The sequence below is a fragment of the Dermochelys coriacea genome, chromosome 10 (genome assembly GCF_009764565.3).
Source record: "Dermochelys coriacea isolate rDerCor1 chromosome 10, rDerCor1.pri.v4, whole genome shotgun sequence".
Lineage (NCBI taxonomy): Eukaryota > Metazoa > Chordata > Testudines > Dermochelyidae > Dermochelys > Dermochelys coriacea.
Genome location: NC_050077.1, coordinates 61,054,849 through 61,075,920, shown reverse-complemented (window position 1 = coordinate 61,075,920; position 21,072 = coordinate 61,054,849). Strand labels below are relative to the sequence as shown.

The following is a 21,072-nucleotide window of genomic DNA, read 5'->3' as shown; positions in this document are numbered from 1 at the left end:
AAAATGCTGAAACAGAAGTTAATGTTATTCCTTCCCCCGCCCGCCCCCCCCCAATTTAATGAAAAGATAGTTTTACCCAATTAACCATAATCCAAAAGAGACATGGCAAAAAGTGCTATAAAATAATTTCAAATGCCCACTTTAGTCCTAATTCTGACACTGGTTCTGACACATGCCCCAAAAGCCCTGTCTAGAAGAAGAATCTCTGAACTGTACTAATCCTGTGACAACTGTAACCTGCCAAAACTACTACTATATACAAAATTCACACATCTTTACTGTTATGACATTGTGTTTATATCCAGGTTACATTTTATCAGAATTCTAGACTGTGAGCTCTCTGATGAAGAAACTCCATTTTAGTCATTTGTACAGCATCTAGCACAACAGGGCTCAGCTCCAGGATTGAGCCCTCTGGGCACTATTGAAGAATGAATGATAAATAATCTGTTCCTGGCTGTCTGCCAAACCCAGAAGGCTGATACTCAGATCCTTACCGTGTTGTTAAGTGGGGGTTGGGGATGTGCATCCAGGGGTAGGCTTAGGATCAAAGTGTGATTCACACGTTTTAACAATGGGCAACATCAAGAAAGGTGAGCCCATTAAGGCACAGTAAACACAACCTCCTTGCCCCAGCCCAGCATCACCAGAAGCTTTTTTTTTCTCCTCTCTCTCTCTCTCTCTCTCTCTCTCTCTCTCTCTCTCTCACACACACACACACCCACCCACCCACCCACCCACGGATTTCAGCACAGAGTGAAGAAACAGCAAAATTTCAAAGAGCTCTCTTTATCTGAGCAGGGCCCACATAGAGCTAGACCATTCAACCATGCATCTATAGAGCAGGATCCAAAATCTTGTCTTCCTTTGAGTCTCCACTTCAATTCATCTCAGAAAACTTTCAGCAAAACTATCACAGTAGATCAAAATAAGAGCAGCTAAGACAAAACTGAAACATTACTACCACCTATATATGAAATTTAAATTAATACACCTTTTCCAATACTCATCAGATAGACCAGCGGTTCTCAAACTGTGGGACAGGATCCCAAAGTGGGTTGCAATCCCATTGTAATGGGGTCGCTAGGGTTGGTGTTAGACTTGCTGGGTCCTGGGGCCAAAGCCCAAGTCCATGGGCTTCAGCCCTGGGTAGTGGGGATCAGGTTATAGGCCCCCTGAACAGGGCTGAAGCCCTTGGTCTTCGGCTTTGGTCCCCCCGCCTGTGGCAGCAGGGCTCAGGCTTTGCCTCCCCACCACACACACACACACACACACACACACACACACACACACGGACAGAGTGGCTCAGGCGAGCTCAGGCTTTGGGTTCTATAGTAATTTTTGTTGTCAGAAAGGGGTCACGGTACAATGAAATTTGAGAACCCCTGAAATAGACTAAATGAATTAAAAGACTGTTAAATTAAAACAATTTGATTTTGCTTGTCCACATGGAACAGCAGTTTTGTTGACTGGTATATTATAAAAGTCAAAGTCATCATCTCAGAAGCCAATTTTCAGTATAATAAAAGGAAAACCTCAAAATACTTACAGTAACTCTAAAAAAAGAAGTTCAACAGTCATTCACTGCAGTGAACCACATTCTTGGGCATGTCACGGAGACACTTCGCAATTCAAAAACATCCTTCTGTAAGAATGCAGTTTGTTACCATATTGGTTAAAAACACAGAGAAAGTAAACTTTGGGTAATATTCAGTCATGATGAAGATATACAACTAAATTACATCATATTAATTCAGTATATTCTTAAATTCCATAACCTGGACACATAACATGGGCTGGAATGTGTCACAGCATACAACATTCACATAACTCGAAATAATTGTCTTCAGACAATAAGGACTGCTTATTACTTTCATTTTCTTTTAAATGTTAATATCCACACCACTAGTGTTGATGTATGATCTGTACCTCATACTGATCTTAAAGAACTCTTCAAAGGCTTTCTTTAATCTATAATTAAACAATCTTTAGGGGGGCCATTCATCTGACAGTCTGTTTTCTTCCTTCTGGCCCCTGCCAATAATTAAGTTCTGATGGAATTTTGACATTGTAAGGACTTGGTTTGTTATTACTTTCAATTGGTTGCTACAAAAGACAAAAAAGGATCACGTTACAATGACTCGTAATTTAAAATTGCGCAGTAATGCTGCTAGTAACAATAAAATACACATTTAATATTTGCCACTTTTTTTAGTTTGCGTGAAGTGTTGCTCTAGGAGAAAAAATACATGATATGAGTTTCACCACTTCTCTTGAGAACTCAATTTCTCATAGTAGATTCTGTTCTTGATGATTTTATCTAAGCAAACCTACTTTTTCCCCACTCTTGAATCCAGTTGTATTACATCAGAATACAGAAATGTACAAATGACTGGAATTTATTATTCTGAAGGACTTCATTTACTGCAACAGTACTCAAAGTCTTGAGTATTCCAAGTTTATGGGCCAACAGCCCTTGACCAAATTTATTTGACAAGTTGAATGTTTTGCTATTTGTTTATACTGTACTGAGGATAAACTCCACAAAAAAAAGCCTTCAGGTTTTCAATAGAATCAATATTCTCAAAGTATAAATCACATGTTAATTTTTCCATATATATAAAATCATACCCAATAAAAAGGATTTATCCAAACAGACACATATAGATCTTAGTTTGCAAAAAGTACTATGTAATATATAAAATCAGATTCCAAGGTTCCTTGGGTTTTTAATATTTAAAATATGAGCCTGATCCTGCAAACCCCTCACTCGCAGGTTCCTACTCATAATGAATAAGCGATTGTACGATTGGGCCCATGAGATGGGCTGATACGTGAATTTCCAAGCTTGATCCAGAAATCCATTTTGCTTGGAAGTAGTCATTACTCATGGGAGTAGTAGTAATAATAGTACTTAGTACTAATATTGCGTTCATCATCCAAAGAGCTCAAGGCACTTTGTAAAGGTGAGTAAGCATAATTATCGTCATTTCACAGATGAGTTACCCACTTGTACGACTGGCCTAAGATCCAGTCCTAAAGACATTCATTTTTCTCCTGATGTTTACCACACCACAGCCTCTCTCATTAGACTGGTTAATATGCTAAAATTTTACTGTCAGCAAAATGTCTCAATAATATAAAGCAACTATTGTACAAAAAGCCTTGTGTACTTGAGGAACGACTATTTGATTTTCAGCTCTGCTTGTCACATGAGAAGTTTTTAACATACAACAAGGAAATCCTTTAGACTTTGCACACTACTTAGGAGGGAAGATCTTTGGGAGGGAGACGTAAAACGAAAAGCTTTGCGACGGTTCATTAGGACAGCGACCGACACTGCAGGTCTTGTGGGAAGGAAAAGCACAGAGGCTACCAGTGTTTCCCAAACTTACAGGGTCTCAGAACTCCAAAAGTTCAAAAAGAATGGTAAAGAGAATATCTGAATGACCTATTGTGATGGGTCACCAAAAGTCTCTCACAGTCACTGCATCTACAATACAATACAATACAGGCTAAAACTAATGATTTCAGTTACGCACCCAGGGGGGCATCACAGAACTCCTATCGACATCACTTTTTCTTTCTCATGGCAAGAGAAGCGATTAGCAACATTCAAATAACCAAGTCCAAATTAGTGATCCAGTTTGTAATTTCAGAAGTGCAAGTCTGAGATGCAAATGATCAAAGTGGGCACTGATTTACAATGTGCTCTACAGTTTGCAACTAATGTCCACAGTCATATTGTGCATGGTGTGTCTTCTTCCAGAGATGGAAGAAATGACAGCATCTGAACCACTTCAGAACATCATGAGGCAATGTGCACCACCATTTCTGGGGTAGGTCAAAGCAGTGGCTCTCAGACATGGGTACGTGTACCCCTAGGGGTACTCAGAGATCTTCCGGAGGTACATCAACTCATCTAGGTATTTCCCTAATTTTACAACAGGCTACATAAAAAGCACTAGTGAAGTCAATACAAAAACTAAAGTGTCATAATGACTTGTTTGTACTGCTCTATATACACAAATATAAATGCAATATTTTATATTGTATTTATGGATTTATGTTGTAATTATATGGGATAAATGAGAAAGGAAGCAATTTTGCAATAGTATACTGTGACACTTTTGTATTTTTATGTCTGATTTTGTAAGCAAGTGAGGTGAAACTTGGGGGTACACAAGACAAATCAGACTGCTGAAAGAGGTACAGAGTCTGGAAAGGCTAAGAGCCACTGGGTTAAAGCCTGAAAGTTCTTTTGTGGTGTCAGCAATCATGTGTTTGTTTGGGATGTTAGTAATGTCCCACAATTCTTTCCAGTGTGCCTCAGCATTGAATGAGGACACTTTCAGAGCTTTTGCCTGATGCTAAAATGACTTGCATTTGAGATTTCAGGTACGTCTTTGGAAGATTCTCATGAATTGATAAGTTCAAGTTTGCCATAGTTTGATGGTGTAAGTGCCAGAGCGGGCAAACCTTGTACAGATATCGATTTTAATGTTCCAGCTAGGAGTCTCATTGCAGCATTGAGCTGCAAATCCAGAGATTTGGTATGTCAGCTGCCCACCTAGGCTGACGCACAGCAGTTGAGTATGCCAGTGCTAGAATTGCTGTTTGAGGCATGTGCACATCAGCATCCCCTGTTTTGCCCACAAGTTTTTGGATTATGCTAGTCCTTGCTTTTACCATTTCACACATCCTTTCCAGGTAAGTTTTAAAAGTCAAGTCTCTGTCCAAGGTTATACCCAAGAACCTCAGATGGGGCAACCAGACATCAATTTGTCAATCTCCCACACTGACTGGCAATGTTTAGAGGCATAACTAAAGCAAACAAATCGCAAAATGCTATTGTATGGCTGGATTGGGTTTTTTGTGTTCCCTTCAAAGAAAAGAACATTAAGGAGTCTAGATTTAGACATATTTAGGGTGTGGAACCTTAGATTTAATGTTCAAAACTAGCAAGATTCTTCCCATTTTTAAAACATTTATTCAATTGTAAAGCAAAAATGTTATAGCAAACATTCAAGCAAAATAAAGGAGGCATACACAAGCGTCCCTCACGTGCTTTTTCATGCTAAAGCACAATGTTAAATATATGTTCAAGAATAACACGACTAGTCAAAGTAGCTTGGATATGAAATATGTAAATTTCTCCTCAGTCTTAACTGAGATTTGAAATAAATCTTTTACACTTTTGCAATGTGAGTCAGTGCAGGGGTGTCAACACGAGACTACAGCAAGAATAAAATGATGATAGTTCCAAGAGACATATGACCTCATCTCAATGGGATGTGAATAAAAGCAGTGAAATATCATTTGGGACAGGAAGCGAGTAAAGCAAAGAACTGTCCCATTTGTATTCATTTAATCAAGTATTTACTACCATGATGCACATTAGCCAAGAAGCTCCACAGCAGGGAATTATGGAGGAATTTCTGGAGGAAAAGAGCTTGTGTACATTAGATGACTGGCTTCCTGAATTTCCCCAGAAATGGAAGGGGGGGGGAATTTTCTCCACTCCCCACAATCCTTATGTGAACAGGCCTAGTTCCCCATCATGTTCTGAACCCAGCATACACGTATGCTGGTTAAGTTGCAAATCAAACTTCCTTCTTAAATATAGCAAACAAGCCAATATAGAGCTAGCTGTTTCGAGCAGTTTCCCCCAATCAAGACCTTCTGTTTCACTCCCTAACCCCTCTCTCCATCTTTTATCCTGCAGGATAGAAGCAATGAGTCAGTAGAATAGCTCTGCTCAGCGCCATCCCTAGACATTGTGGGGCCCTACAGAGCCCCCCCTGCTGGGGGCATCCCCAGGGCTCCACGGGGGGAAGGCCGCACCCAAGGTTTGTGGGGGGCAGGTGCAGGCTTGAGGAGTAGGGGGAACCGCCTCCCAGCACTCACCAGCAGCGCAGGTGGGAGCCAGTGGAGTGGAGCAGGCTGGGGCTGGGCTGCTCCACTTCCTGCTGCCTCGTGAGTGCAGGGCGCACCCGACCCCTGCTGCAGTCCCCCGGGATGTAGCTCTGGGGAAAGGGGTGGGAACGGGAACGGGGGCAGCTTTCCTGGCTGGCTCAGCCGGCCGGATACCAGGCTGGCCAGCACACAGCTGCTTAGGGCACCAGGAAATCTGGGGCAATTGGGTGCTCCAAATTTCCTGGTGCCCTATGCAGCTGTGTAGTTTGCATATGGGTAAGGATGGCCTTGTTTCTCCATTCAGGGGTCCTAAAATTCTGATATCCCGTCACATACAAACTTCCTCCATCAAAAGGGTGTTGGATGCTGTCTAATTGGAGCTGCTAGAGTGTGGTCTTTTCTCCCCTTCATTTCCTTCCCAAAGAAGATATTCGTTGGGTGAAGAGCAGTAATTGTTAGGACGTAGAGCAGCTTTATCTCAAGCTGTCAGCTTGGCTACCCAGCTGTTTTAAAATCAACACAGTTCTGAATCAGCCAACAAAGACTCTCTCCTTATTAGAATCTCAGTCAAAATGCTAAGCATACTAACTGGGGCCCCTACATTATTCCCACAGGGCCAGGAAAGGACTAGACTTGTGTGGGCCCCAAGGCATCTACCCACTTGCTTGCAAGGGATAGAGGTCAAATTCCTTTGCTATTGGGACCATGTCGTGCACAGGAATTAGTTTGGGCTGGATGGAGACTTTGCTGGTTGGACAGCTGCACAGTCTCGATCTCAGTCACAACAGAAGAGCTCCATTATTCCAATCTATATTGTATTTGCTGATAAAATAATGTATGTTCACAGAACTCAGAAAAGGGACTTTTTGTAGTACTGCAACTAATGCTTCTTTTATTCCTCTCATTGTATCTGAGAGTACCTATTACAAAGGAATCCCACAGAAGCCATTGAGGATGGCATGTTGACTTTCCAAGTGGAAGGTAGAACATCGTCCTTTGGGTTTTTATTTTTCTTTGAGAGCATTTATTTTCTGCTGTTTCAGTGTTGCTTTGCATGTCTCTCCGATTCCTGACACAAAAAGGAAATAAAAAGTCTTGCAACTTAGTTTTCAGAGGCTTATTGTTCCTTCCTTGCTTTATTTAAGCTGTTAGTATTAGGATATTGGATTTGTTCTTTAATCCTCCTGAAGAAAAATCATTTAGAAGTAGGGAACAGTCAATTGACAATCACTGTTCATTTGACTTTTTTTTATTTATTTATTAATTTGGGAGGAAGCAAATGTCTCATAATGGACTACATTTTTATGTAAAGTCACCATAGGCACCAAAGTCAATATGTAAAGTCCTCTCAAAAGGCTTCCCATTTTACTGCTAACGTCAACTGGTTTCCCTTTCTTTTTGGCTCAGACCCTGAAAGGATGCTTTCTGGAGCAAAATCAAATAGGAAAGCAAGTATTTTAGGTTGTTTTTTTTTTTAAATCTAATCAATCAGAATTTGAACAAATTATGAACCAAAACCTTAACTACAGTGTTGCAGAACAGCAGCAATCAGGGAAACAGTTTACCCAACTGTGATCTTTAGATTAAATGTGCTGAGTTCACTGCACAAAACTGCTCCATTTCCTTCCATGTTTCCCCAAACTCTTCCTCAGACTTTTCATTCATACATACTCCTTCCACCTTTTTGTTTCCATTTTTAGATATGCAGACTAGGCTGCTCAGGACTCTCGGTGCAGAAGGTGGCCCTTGCTCCTTATTCAGACAAGAGACAGATCCTCAGCTGGTGTCAACTATCATAACTCCCTGACTTCAACAGTCATGAGAGCTGATGAGCTCCCACATCTCTACCATCTGCATAAGGAGTCACCATACTAAACATTTTCCCCTCCATCAGTTGACCCCAGACACAACAAAGCTGGGGGGGGTGGTCACAGACTGAACTTCCATGTCCCTATAATCAAGTTTTTTTCCCAGCTCCCCAGAAATGACTCTTCCGAGGATGTTGCGTCTCAGTATGCGGTCTCCTCCTCTCCAGCAGCGAACAGGGAAGATGGAATGAGTGGCCGTAGAAATTCTCTGATTGGCAACCTTGTGTTGACATTTCATCCCTCTGAGTCAAGCCCTTCATGGGAAAACCTGCTGCTCCCAAATAGTTAACCCACACTTTGCCCTGCACAATCTTCTAGAGGTGGGTGAGAGGTGGCCAATAAGGACAAGGTCCAATGCCAATTCAAGTCAATGCAAAGAGTCTCATTGATTTCAATGGGCATTGGATCAGTCCCAGAGTGACTATTTACCCACTATTCACATGCTCTCAGTTTCAGAAAGTATTTTACATTTTCATCATTCTACTCATATTATTCCCCCAGGGCACGTTACTTGCCGTTTTAGCCCAATTGACATGATGCAATATAATTTGACATACAGACCATCCTTATCACTCAGCATCAGAAGCTAAAGAACTATATCCAGCGAGATACTGTAGCTATTATTAGTTATAATGAGGCATAATGGACAGATTCAAATTTTGAGAGGTGAAAAATCCCATACAGAGGTATTCTCTTCTCTCTCCCCAGCCTAATCTAGGGCAACTATACTGTGACACTTGCCAGCAAACCTTAATCATTCAGAAATAATTAGGATTGTATTATCATCTCAAATAGTCCAATATGAACACATCTGCACAACAAAAGCATAATTTTATTTGGTATTAAAAAAACCTACTGGGGGGGGTCACTAATGCTCATACCACTCAAACTAGAGTCATTCTCCAATATATTTCATAAATCTCAAAAATGTAACTAAGCATTTCAATTTTTCCAGTATTAAAAATACTAGAATTTTTTAAACCTCACAAGAGCACACAAAACATTTCCTGTGTGTTTCAACAGTGTGTGTGTGGGGGGCGGGGGGTGACAGATTTCAGTGTTCACGGTCAAGTGTAGCTGTAAATTGGGCCTAGATCCACCAGAATCTCAGCCACCTTCTCTCCATACAGATACCCCCCCAAAAAAACAAACAAAAAACAAAAACCACCACCTTCCTCAAAGCTCATCCTCCCTGCTCCTGCAGCAGACATTGGGGTATAAAGACCTTTTACATACCAGTCAGAGTGTGCAGAAACAAAACCACAGTTACACGATGGGGAACCTATAATCCTGCTCCCATATTTACACAGGGCCAAGAGTATGAATTTTGAGTTTTTCCTATGGTTCATAAAGTGGGAAGAGAATGGATGACACATGAACCTCTGAACCAGACTATACGCTTGCAGGATAAATTCTAGATATAAATCCAAAAGTGACTGATGGTTAGAAGAATGTATACCCCATGTCCCTACATCTAGTTTTTCCCCAGTCCAAGGAACTAGTCCTTGTTTTTAAAAAGTGGATTTACTACACTATACATATATATAGAAATAAGAACGTCCATACTGGGTCAGATCAATGTTCCATCTAGTCCAGATCTGGTCTTCTGACTGTGGCCAGCGCCAGATGCTTCAGGGGGAACACAGAACAGGGCAATTTCAAGTGATCCATCCCCTATCATTCAGTCCCAGCTTCTGGCCATCAGCAGTTTAGGGACACAGACTGTGGGGTTGCATTCCTAACCATCTTGTCCAATAGCCATTGATGGACCTATCCTCCATGAACTTATCTGTGACTTTTTTTGAACAGTTATATTTTTGGCCCTCAGACCATCCCATGGCAATGAGTTCCCCAGGTTCACTTTGCATTTTTATGAAGTAGTATTTCCAAATGTGTGTTTTAAACCTGCTGCCTAGTAGTTTCATTGGGTGACCCTAGTTCTTGTTACGTGAAGGGGTAAACACTTCCCTGTTCACTCTCTCCACACCATTCATGATTTTACAGACCTCTTTCGTATCTTCCCTTACTCGTCTCTTTTCTAAACTGAGCAGTCCCAGTCTTTTTAAATCTCTCCTCATAAGGAAGCTGTTCCATAGCCCTCATCATTTTTGTTGTCCTTTGCAATTTGAATACATCTTTTCCAAGATTAGGGGAACAGAACCGCACAGAGGATTCAAGATGTGGGCATACCATGGATTTATATAGTGGCATTTTGATATTTTCTGTTTTATTAGCTATTCCTTTCCTAACAGTTCCTGGCATTTTGTTAGCTTTAGTGACTGCTGCTGCACAGAAATGGCCCACTTTGGTCATCACTACAAAAGGTTCCCCCCTCCACCCCCCGCTCTCCTGCTGGTAATAGCTCATCTTAAGTGATCACTCTGGTTACAGTGTGTATGGTAACACCCATTGTTTCACGTTCTCTATGTATATAAATCTCCCCCCTGTATTTTCCACTGAATGCATCTGATGAAATGAGCTGTAGCTCACAAAAGCTTATGCTCAAATAGATTTGTTAGTCTCTAAGGTGCCACAAGTACTCTTTTTTTTTTTTATTGACCAGATGTTTTCAGAGAACTATCCAAGATCTGTTTGAGTGGTAACAGCTAATTTAGATACCATCATTTTGTATGTATAGTTGGGATTATGCCTTCCAATTACCTTGCCCTTATCAACTGAGTAATTTTTGTATTGCCTGCAAATTGCCACCTCACTGTTCATCCCTTTTCCAGATCATTTATGAATGATGATTATCAGCATGGGTTATAGTCCAGATCCTAAGAGATCCTGCTATTTACTGCTCTCCATTGTGAAAACTGACAATTTATTCCTACCCTTTGTTTCCTATCTTTTAACCAGCTAATCCATAAGAGGACCTTCTCTCCTATCCCATGACTCCTTAGTTTGCTTAAGAGCCTGTGATGACCTTGTCAAATGTTTTCTGGAAGTCCAACTATGTTATACCAACTGGATCACCCTTGTCCATCTGCTTGTTGACTCCCTCAATAGGACCTATAGTACTAACTTCTTAAGGAAATTTAAGAACAACAGGTGCAGATTCAGCAGAAACACCAGCACAGGGCTCCAAGGTCAAGTTAGTATTGAAGTAACTATCTTCTGGAATTTCCTAACTTTTAAGAGCTCAGTCTCATAACCTGCATGTTACATCAATTCTCATGTTCTGAGACCAAACTGCAGAACACCTTTGGGATCTGTAAGGATACATCTACACTGCCCACAGCAATGTGCTTCTGAGGCTGGGTTGACAGTCTTGGGTTCACACTACTGTGCTAAAAATAGCTGTGTAGATGTTGCAGTTCAGGCTAGAGCTCAATAGAGCCTGACAAACTAACTGGATAACAAAAAGGAGGGTGACAAATCTTATTCACCAGGAAGGTGTGCACATCTTCCAAAAATTATATTTTTGGTCTGAAGGTCACAAACAGGACAGGAAGCTGATCTTTTGACAGGAAGAGTTACCAGGTAAAAAGGGATCAAAGGCTGCAGCAACATTAAAGAGAAAAAGGTCATTTCCTTTTGGCATAATATACCAAATGTTGAGCTGGGCCCAGTGAGATTCCCTGGCCTCACATTTTCAGCCCCCCATCGATTCACCAGACCTCCAGCAGCCTTCTGTCCAATTACCATTAAAATTCCCGTACAACAAATTAAGAAATACCAAATCAAAACACACAAAAGTGGGGAGTTAAGGTTGAATGTTCAACCATAATTCCCCCCCCCCATGGTTATGCAATCAAGGTGACTGGCAAAAAAAATTTTAAAGTAGGCTTGTGCCTTTAAAAAAATAAAATAAATAAATACAATAAATAAAAAAAGCCTGAGAGGTTATTTACTATGTGTTTTGTTAAATCTTTTCTGCTTGTTTTTTTTTTAAACTTGGAAACAAGAATTTCCATTTGGTTTTCCCATGTTTTCCTGGAGAACCCGTAGGTCATCTCAAGACTATCTGCTGTAAATTCTCAATGAATAAGCGTTTCCTTTTATCCAAAATATTTTTTTGTTATTCACTGAAATAAAACGTGGGGTTTTCTTAATCAAAATTAAGTTCTAAACAGTCTGACTAAAAATCCTTTGCTCTCAATTGCTCAACTCTCACTCTTGGCTCTTGTGAAGTCATTTCACCAGATCTCCAGTTTTCATAGCATCTTCCATCCAATAAGCAGAAAAGGGGGGGGGGTTATTTGTTTGAATCTTCTTTATACATCAGAAAGAAGCAAAACAAAGTCATATGCCCTTCCCCCCCCCCACCCCTTTGCAGGTCATTTTTAAGATGTAGTTTCCCCTTATATCATCATATACTTGTAATTAGTAAACAATCTGGAATTTCTTATACAGTCGGTTATACCATTGGGCACACATGGCTTGATTTTCAGAGGTGCTGAGTACTCAACTCACAGTGATGTCACTTCTGAAAAAATCAGGCCAGTCATCTTCAAAATTTATCTTTTATTTGAAAAGCCAGATTTGAACAAAATCAATTTAGTCATGGTTGAATTATGCCTGTCCAAAAAAAAAAAAAAAAGGTGTCTGAACACATCAGTACAGCATTTTTTAAACAGATGTAGGCAACCAAAACAGTTGAATTTAGATACATTTAGAGAAGCTGTATTCTTCTCTTTCCAAAGACCAAGCATGGAAAATTTTAGCCCAAAAATATGTTGGTAAATAAACTTATGACCAAGACAAAATAGGAGGTAGGAAGATTCTAAGACAAGTTGCATTTCAACCTTAAATAGAGCAATAGTTACACCCTAATATAAACTCATTTTCCAAGATGTGTGCCCATGCACTTTGCATATGCCCAGCCCCGGTGCACCAATCCCTAATGAACATGTGCTATCCCAGACTGCCCATACACACTCACACAGGTGCATGTATATTGGGATTTGTGCATCTAAATTGCACAAGCACACATCTTTGACAACTGGGCCTTAATGCTGACTTTGGTGGTGGTTTGTTTGTGACCAGCAGGTAGCTCTCTATTATCTATTAAATGTACAGAGTAACTGTGCTCCTTTTTGAATCCTCCAACTAAAGAAAAAATAGCAAGGGAATTGTTTTAAAATATATTTGGTTTCAAGTATTTTTTAAAAATTGGTCATTTTTGTACATTTTCCTCCTTAAACCTGATCTACACTAGAAATTTACTTCAGTTGATCCAAGTCTTTCAAGAGAGTGAAAAATCCACATTCTTGAGAGACATGCGGTACCGACCTAAAGCCATATGTAGACCAGCACTAGGTCAACAGAAGAATTCTTCTGTCACCCTTGCTCCCACTTCTGTGGAGGTGCATCACCTATGCTGACAGGAGAAGCCCTCTCATTGGTGTAGGTCACGTCTGTACTGAAGCACTACAGCAGTGCAGCTGCACTGCTGCAACATTTTAAATGTAGACAAACCCTTAGTAGTAATCAACGCAACAAGTGTTGCCAATTCTTGCGATTTTATTGGAAGTCTTACTGTATTTCCAGCTTTTAACAACATCACAGCTCCAGGATTCCTGTGATTACGTGAGAATCTCAATTTTCACTAATAAAAGATTCTAATCTTCATGGTTTTGGAGAAAAAGCTTGAAAACATGAATGCTAAGGGCTCAGGAGTCAAAAGGCATATGAATGAGGTTCAGAACTTTTTCCCAGCACCTGGGCCTTCTACACTCCTAAGAACTGTGGAATAGCAGCTCTGGTATTAGGCAGTTTTCTGGGGAAGGGGCTGGGTTTCATGATTTCCCAGTTTGCAAGCCATACATATCATGCCCCTTATACTACAGAACACCAGTGATAGTCTTTAGTGCCCACTGCTCTAATTAAACTGGAGAGGAAGATAGGCATGCTACATCAAGTATGACCCTATGTTTTCTGTTCCTGCTGAAATAATGTTTACCACTTTATCAGATCTTCATTAGCTACCGTTGGACAAAGCAGCAAAAGTTTTGAGGTGCTAATGTTTTGTATATTGATTTTAAAAGTGTTTTATGATATTAAAGCACAGCACAGAAGGCAAATTCTTTCTTGGCAAGATTGTCTTTTCCAGTGTGAGCTGACAAAGGAGTAAGTCTGAAGCATCCGAGGAAAAAAAATTAAAAGCTTTTTCCCCATTAAGGAACCCCAAATTCTGTAGCTCTTGTAGTTTAGGCCCAGTTTATTAAATATAGGATACGCACGCAAATGTAGCCTTCTTTATCTTGGGTTTTCTTCTAGCCATGGGAAATGAAGGCTGGTATTGTACATCCTATGAGGATATGAAATCCATATGCAATGCAGCAACAGGAAAAGCAGCAGACAGAATTAATAAATTGATTTTGGGGACTCATTTTCTGCTGTAAAATTGTGTTAAACTTAAAAAAAACCACACACCACACATTTCCAAGTGAATTTACTGCTAGTTAAAGGTTGCTGGGCTGACAGCTCTGCGGTGTTCATTCACAGAGAATGCACAGCTGGGGCAATGCAATCTTCCCCAACTGCCCTATTCATATGCCTCTACCCTTACCTGAAAGCAACCATATTTGAGGGTAAGGACATCTAAGTTTGCTACAGTTCAGAGCAGCCCTTTAACATTAGCAGAAGACATTTGCTTTTGCTTTATTCCTTTTGCAAACACCTAACCTAGTAAGATGCAATTCTGGGACAAAGCATGAGAGGAAGACAAGAATGAGTAAGTAAAATTCCTAAATCCGTTCTCAGACTATTTTGTATGAATCACTTCTTCAGATGAGAAGGTCCATAATGACTCTTGCTAACTGTGTAATGCTATACTTGAGGAAAAATTCCTTCTTAATCACTATAATGATCAGCTAAGGGCACAATCTTAAAGGGATACAGACTAGAGTTGTGAGAAAGCAGTTTTTATCCGCCCCAAGGGTGTGTGGAGGACTTTCCGGATATCGAGGTTCTTCTACCTCACTTATTAACAGTCCTGTAAAGTGAAGCAAAAAGGAGGGAGCAGGTGCTAGTGGGCCAGCATCATTGCTGTGCCTACCACACCCCCTTGAGAATCGGCAGCTGACTGTAAGACAGCATTTCAGTGATCCTTTGATGCATTTGCTTTAGTAGCTGGCTTTCACGGCTACCTCATTTCATTCTTTAAGTGCCGCTCTTAAGTATGCGGCTAATCCCTGGCTAGCAGCAAGAATAGCAGAAAACCCTTTATGAGATGCTATGCATATTGTATTGTTTTGCTGAGCTTCATTTATTAGCCACATCTCATCTCCAACCCCATCATCTCCAATCTCCCATTTCTCACCAATGTTCAGTTTGTTGCAGACACAGAAGTTTGTTCACACTGCTGAGCATTTTACCCACTTCCCTTCACTATGCAGATGCCTCTCCGCACTGGTGAGCAACCACAGAGTGCTTTGTGCTGACATTTGGGCTCCCTGCACATCTTTCAGCAGCCTGGAAGACCAAACCCTGCAGCCTGAGGTTTTAAACACCCTCCTCTTAGCATGCATAGCTAGAAGCGAGTCAACATTATCCAGCCCCATTTAAAATCTAGCTGAAGAAACACTTTGAAACAAAGAATATTAGTGAGCATCAAACAGCAGTGGAATTCCTGTAGCATTACACACAACTAGGGGGAAGTACTAATTTGTGGGGGAATGAAAGAAATCTGCCAGGAGATATTTAAAAGGCCAGTTATCCCACATGTAAATGTCAGTAATTTGATGCAAACTGCGTAACTGCACCAGTTTAAGTAACCACTCTAAATATAAAAGCTCTTTAACATCCATGAAGCTATCAATGGTCTCTTTACTGAGAAGAAATTTTTTGATCAAGGCAGACCATGCTTTGGGCCTCAGCTGAACAGGATACTGAACCCTGTTACAGGGGGTGGGAGGTGGAAGACACAGAACATGTGTTCTGACTGTCCATTCAAATGAATGGTAACCGAATACATATCTGGTACATCCAATACTAGAGAATACATCTAGTATTTTGTTTAGTTTTGCAACAGTTAAAACTAACATTAAAATGACTTCCAGATGTTCAGACAACCCTTGGTGCTACAATTTGTCTGCCCAAGTGCAGACTTGCTGTGACATTGGGATATTGATTTACATTGAAAAAGGCTATTTTCATTGTAAGAGCTTTTTGAGGATCGGAGGGTTGCTTTGTTCTTTAAATGAAACTCAAAGTCTAACAATGATATTATCACTAAGACTTCAATGGGAGCAAGAGCAGGCCCCAAATGAGTGGATCAGAAATAGTGCTGTTATAATGAACAATACGAGAACGTTTATTTTAAACGACGTATAGATCAACTAGAGTATCATCTTGCCTCTTGTTTAAGTGCTGCCAGTGATTTAGTAGCAGGTTATTGAGAATAATTCCACAGATTAATTGCCAGTACAAGTTTTATATTCTCAACCCAGTCACTTGAACATATTTGGTAATATTTCGCACTTACCTAAAGTTTCATTTGAGGATCTCAAAACTCTTTACAATCATTAGAAGGTTATTCCTCTTATAGGAAGGTCTCATCTGCACTTTACAGATAACCTCTGTCTCTGTTAACCTAAACGACCTACCCAAGATAACAACTGGTCCCTGGAAAAAGAGGATTGGAAATAGAATCATCGAAGTTTAAACTCTACAAACACACTGCATTGTTGCTTCATACTGAAAGGAAGCTTTTCTATTTTTTAATTGAGAGACTGACCTAGGTAAATACAATTTAAAATACCATTATTGTTGTTTTGCTGCTTACATCTCTTGTTTAAAAATGAAGCAAGATTTACAGCACACTTCAGTTTTTATATCACAGTCTGTATTTAAGCTATTCAGCATAGTTTCATTTGGAATCCAGTATTTAATCTTTCATCCCTTCTGAGTTATGAATAATAAAATTCTCATTGTTTCCTATCAAGAATTTAATAGTAACTTCCGAAATAAATGATTAAACATAAATGTTCACTCCAAAAGGATTCATTTTTATTGCTACGACAGAAAAATTTTCCATTAATGGGTTCAAATACTTTTAACTTCATTTTGTCACAGCCGTTTATAGATATTACAAAGTTAGGAAAGTATATTCGATGGGCCTCATTCTGCTCCCACGGGCTTCAGTGGAAGAAGGAAAAACAATGTTTGTGTAGCACAGATACCGATGACCCCCCCACATCCAAAAAACGTAAAGCTAGTAGCAAACTAGTGCCCTTAGCTTAGCTGAAATATGTACAACCACCTCTGCCAAAATCCTCAGAAGTGCTAAGAACCTGCCGTTCTCACTGGGGAATATATCTATGCACTGCTTATGAATTTTGTTGGATACCGGGGACTCTGTGCCTGAGTGTCAGACTGCTAACTCCATTTTGACCATAGAGCTTGTCTGCTTTCTCTGGTACCTTTTTACCTCCATTTTGGATTGAAATGTCAAGGGACGGTGATACAGTGGTAACAACGGAGGGTCATTATATCTTGATGGTCCTCTATTAAAGTGGAAGTCTTTGGATAAAGACCTGGCAACTGCCCAGGGCAAACCAGTTTTTGAAGTCTAAAATTCCAGTGGTGAGGTAACCAAGCAACTGATTACTTTGTGAGGGGGATCAGGGAGTCACCTGCCAAAAGGTGGAGGCTATAAAACAAAGGGGTCTCTCGTCAGCCATTACAGAGAGAGAGAGAGAGAGAGAGACACACACACACACACACACACACACACACACAGACAGACAGACAGACAGACACCCACCCAGAAGCAGGAAGCTGTCTTCAGGAGTGAAAGGAGACTCCATGTTCCAGAGGAAAAGCCTTGAGCAGCAGCAGGGAGAGAGGAAGGAGCTGGGACTCCTCAGAAGACTCCTACTAAGCCAAAAGAATGTTCAACAGCGAGAAAATGGAGGCAGGGAAATGCAGATAGGTGTGCTATTGTTTTGTCTAGCTCTGTATATTTGCTATGTTATCTTGCATATGTTATATGTTCCAACTATCACATGTCCCTGAAGAGGTGAACCGCAAGACCGAGAAACCATAAGGTTGGAGCTTTGGGAAAAGATGTGTTTAAACTACTGGTATTCTTGAGAGGGACAGCACTGGTCCTGGGGGCCAAGGGCAGCTGGACTGGGAGGTCCCACTCCCATGAAGTGGTAGCAAATAGAGTCTGTACCAAGTATGCCAGCCATAAAAGCTGGATCTAGAAATGATGGCTGGAACCTACTGAGACCCAGGGAAGCTTAAAAGCACAGGTCCAGCATGTTGGGCTCCAAACACAGCAGCCTGGTGAATGTCCATCTGGGGGGATCTTGAGCAGGGCTGTGACAGGGATCCAGAGGGATTAGCTAACAAACAAGCTGGGAATCTTTATATTTTCTTGCTGTTGTACTCATTGCTCCTGTTGAGGCTAAGGACACTTGGGCTCTGCTTGGACTGAACTTTTTCATTCTCCTCGCAGCTTATCCCATTCTAACCAGTCAAAGCTTTCTTGGCAGGCCCCCAACTCGTTAAAATCCAACAAGTTGGCAGTGTCTTCACAGAGATCAGCTTCGCAATTAAAAACAAATTTGCTTTTCTGCTCAAGTGTCCCACAATCTGGAATATGGGTTATCACTGCAGTATCCAAGGAAACCCACACTAAGTGGGACACAAAACCAATAGGAAATGGGAAGAGAGGACCTAATTGGAGAACTGCACTCAGAGCCCAGCTGCTGGATAAAGCATCTATTGATGTCCCCACATCTTCCCCAGAACAGCAAGTAAACATGTCAACTGATTTTCAGATTTCAGCCAGCAAATCTCATTAAGGGAAACTCTCTCATCTAGGAAGTAGCTATGTATCAAGTCCAGTAAGGCCTAGGACCACAGTACAGAACTATCCTCAGCCAAGTAAGTTTCCTTGATGCACAGACAAGTCAACTATACTATGAAATAGGGAGCTCTTTAGCTTGTCTTGGACTCCCTTTAATGAAATGAAAAAGCAAAGTAGCTTTTTTTCTAATACGTTGAGTTTCAGGAAGCAGACCGTCAAGTTCCTAACCACATCGATAGACTAGCAGGTTCGCTTTTGAGGATTAGTGGGGTTAGCCCGAAAGAAGGCAAGAACAATGCACTGATGTCTGTGAAAGGAGAAATTCATATTTAGGATAAGCCACAGAGGCCTCTTCAACTAGTGATGAAACTTTGGGTCCTAATCTAGACAAGGGTAAAACCATTTTCAACATACACTCAGAGCAGCATAGACACCTAGTAGAATGCAGTGTCTAGAATGTTTTCTATTGCAAGTGTAGATGGGACAGAGCAATTTTCAATGTCTGTGAGGGCTGGAGGACCATAGTTTACTGCAGTTGTCAATCACAAATCATTTACCTTCCATACAGGAGATTTTATTTCAGTACTGCATCTGTACAAGAGCTTGATTTCATATCTGAAAACCAGGATCTCTTCTCAAGGCATAGAAACAAGCTGTCTGCACACTATCCAATACTGTCCAAACATCCTTTCTTTTGGTGCTTAGAATCTCCAAATTTAACAACTGTATAATTTACCTTATATCGTCATAGGATAAACTAAAGCCTCCTGTTCAAGTACAGACTTAAATAGCTGCTCTTCAGTAATAGAAACTGCTCAGAATTTCCCCATGTACCTACAAAACTGAAATATTTAATAAAGTTATTGCATGGGGATCTTGACAAAGAGCTAATGAAGGAAATGTGGTACAGGATTTCTATTTCAGAGTAGTAGCCGTGTTAGTCTGTATTCGCAAAAAGAAAAGGAGTACTTGTGGCATCTTTGAGACTAACAAATTTGAGCATAAGCTTTAATGCATCCGATGAAGTGAGCTGTAGGTCACGAAAGCTTATGCTCAAATGAATTTGTTAGTCTAAGGTGCCACAAGTACTCCTTTTCTTTTTGAGGATTTCTATTGTCCCTGCACCCCAGAGATATGATAGCTACAAGTTTCCATTTTAATGGACACCCAGTAAATCTACTGAATCTTTATAAACACAATTAAACTTTACAAAACATTTATTTTTCTATTATAATTTTACAGAAATTCAGAAAACAGGGTAAACATGCATCCATAGTGCTTCTGGGGTCCTGCAGCTCTCATCTGAGATAATACAGTGCCCTCTGCAGGCTTTCCAGCCATATTACTTCCCCATTGATGCAAAGCTCAGTACTTTTCAAAAATACTGAAATGTCTTCATAGTAACAAAGTAAAAATTCCAAGTTTGCTACTCTTTGGAGTAACAATAAAAAACAACTGTGGAGAGCAAAAACTAAACATGCACTCCAATATCTCAAAGTCATGTTATCTGGACACACAAACAATGCCAAAGATTACTACAATTGTCTGGTTTTAAAGTGATATTTAGGTTCATTTGTCTCAAATAGCTGAAATGAAAGACAACTAAGTATACACAGTTTCATATCATTCATTACCTAGCCAGACAATAGAGTAGAATCAAAGCTTTTGCGGCAGGGACTGTCTTTTGTTCTGAGTCTGTATAGTGCCTAGCACAATGGGGCCCTGGTCCATGACTGGGACTCCTTGGCACTGCAATACTACAAATATTATTTGCTACAGTAGGAACCTATACTTTCCAAATTTCTTACTAGAATAGTTTTCTTACAGCAGTGCCCCTTTGTTTAAATATTGTTACAAACAAACACTATTATTTGTAGTGAGAGCATAATCCATTGTGAACTACAAGCAGCTTTTAAAAACAGAGTGGAGAATTAAACTCGCATGTACTTATCTTTTCCTTCCAGCAATATTTGGAAGGGCGTGGAGTAAGCACTTGAGAGCCAACCATAAATTCAGAGGTAGCAAAAAACATATGTTAGTTTAGATTTAGTATTTAAAACAAAACTAAAACAAAACAAAAAAAACCACACACCTTCCTTTGCATTCTCCTCAATACGATGGAAGAGAAAAAAAGTGGATTTAGCTACAATACCCCAAAAAAAAAAAAAAATATTCACTGAATGTTAAATATTGTGCTGAACAAACAAAGGTTTTACCAGCAGTAGATCGAATTCTGCTCAGTTACATATCTAATCCACTGAAATATTTCCAGAATTGTGGGTGTGCATCTGAAGACAACTCTGCCCAGTAAGTAGTATCATGCCTCTGCCAGGTGATACTTTTCTTCTGAACATTTCAAACCAACAAGGAAAACAGATGCTTCTATTTAACAAAGCAGAGAAAAGGGTAAATTGTATTATGATTTTTCTTCCATTGTTCAGTGTGGTTCAGTGTAGTGAATACAATGATAAGAGGAAATTGCATCACTTGAAAGAGCTGGTGAGGAGCTTGCTGGACCATAAA

General features: G+C 40.3%; 1 long non-coding RNA gene across 1 annotated transcript in view; it reads right to left on the bottom strand.

Moving 5' to 3' along the window:
- Window positions 1–21,072, bottom strand: part of LOC122456006 — a 296,596-nt gene that overhangs the window by 240,105 nt on the left and 35,419 nt on the right. The gene's annotated exons all lie outside the window — the stretch shown is intronic.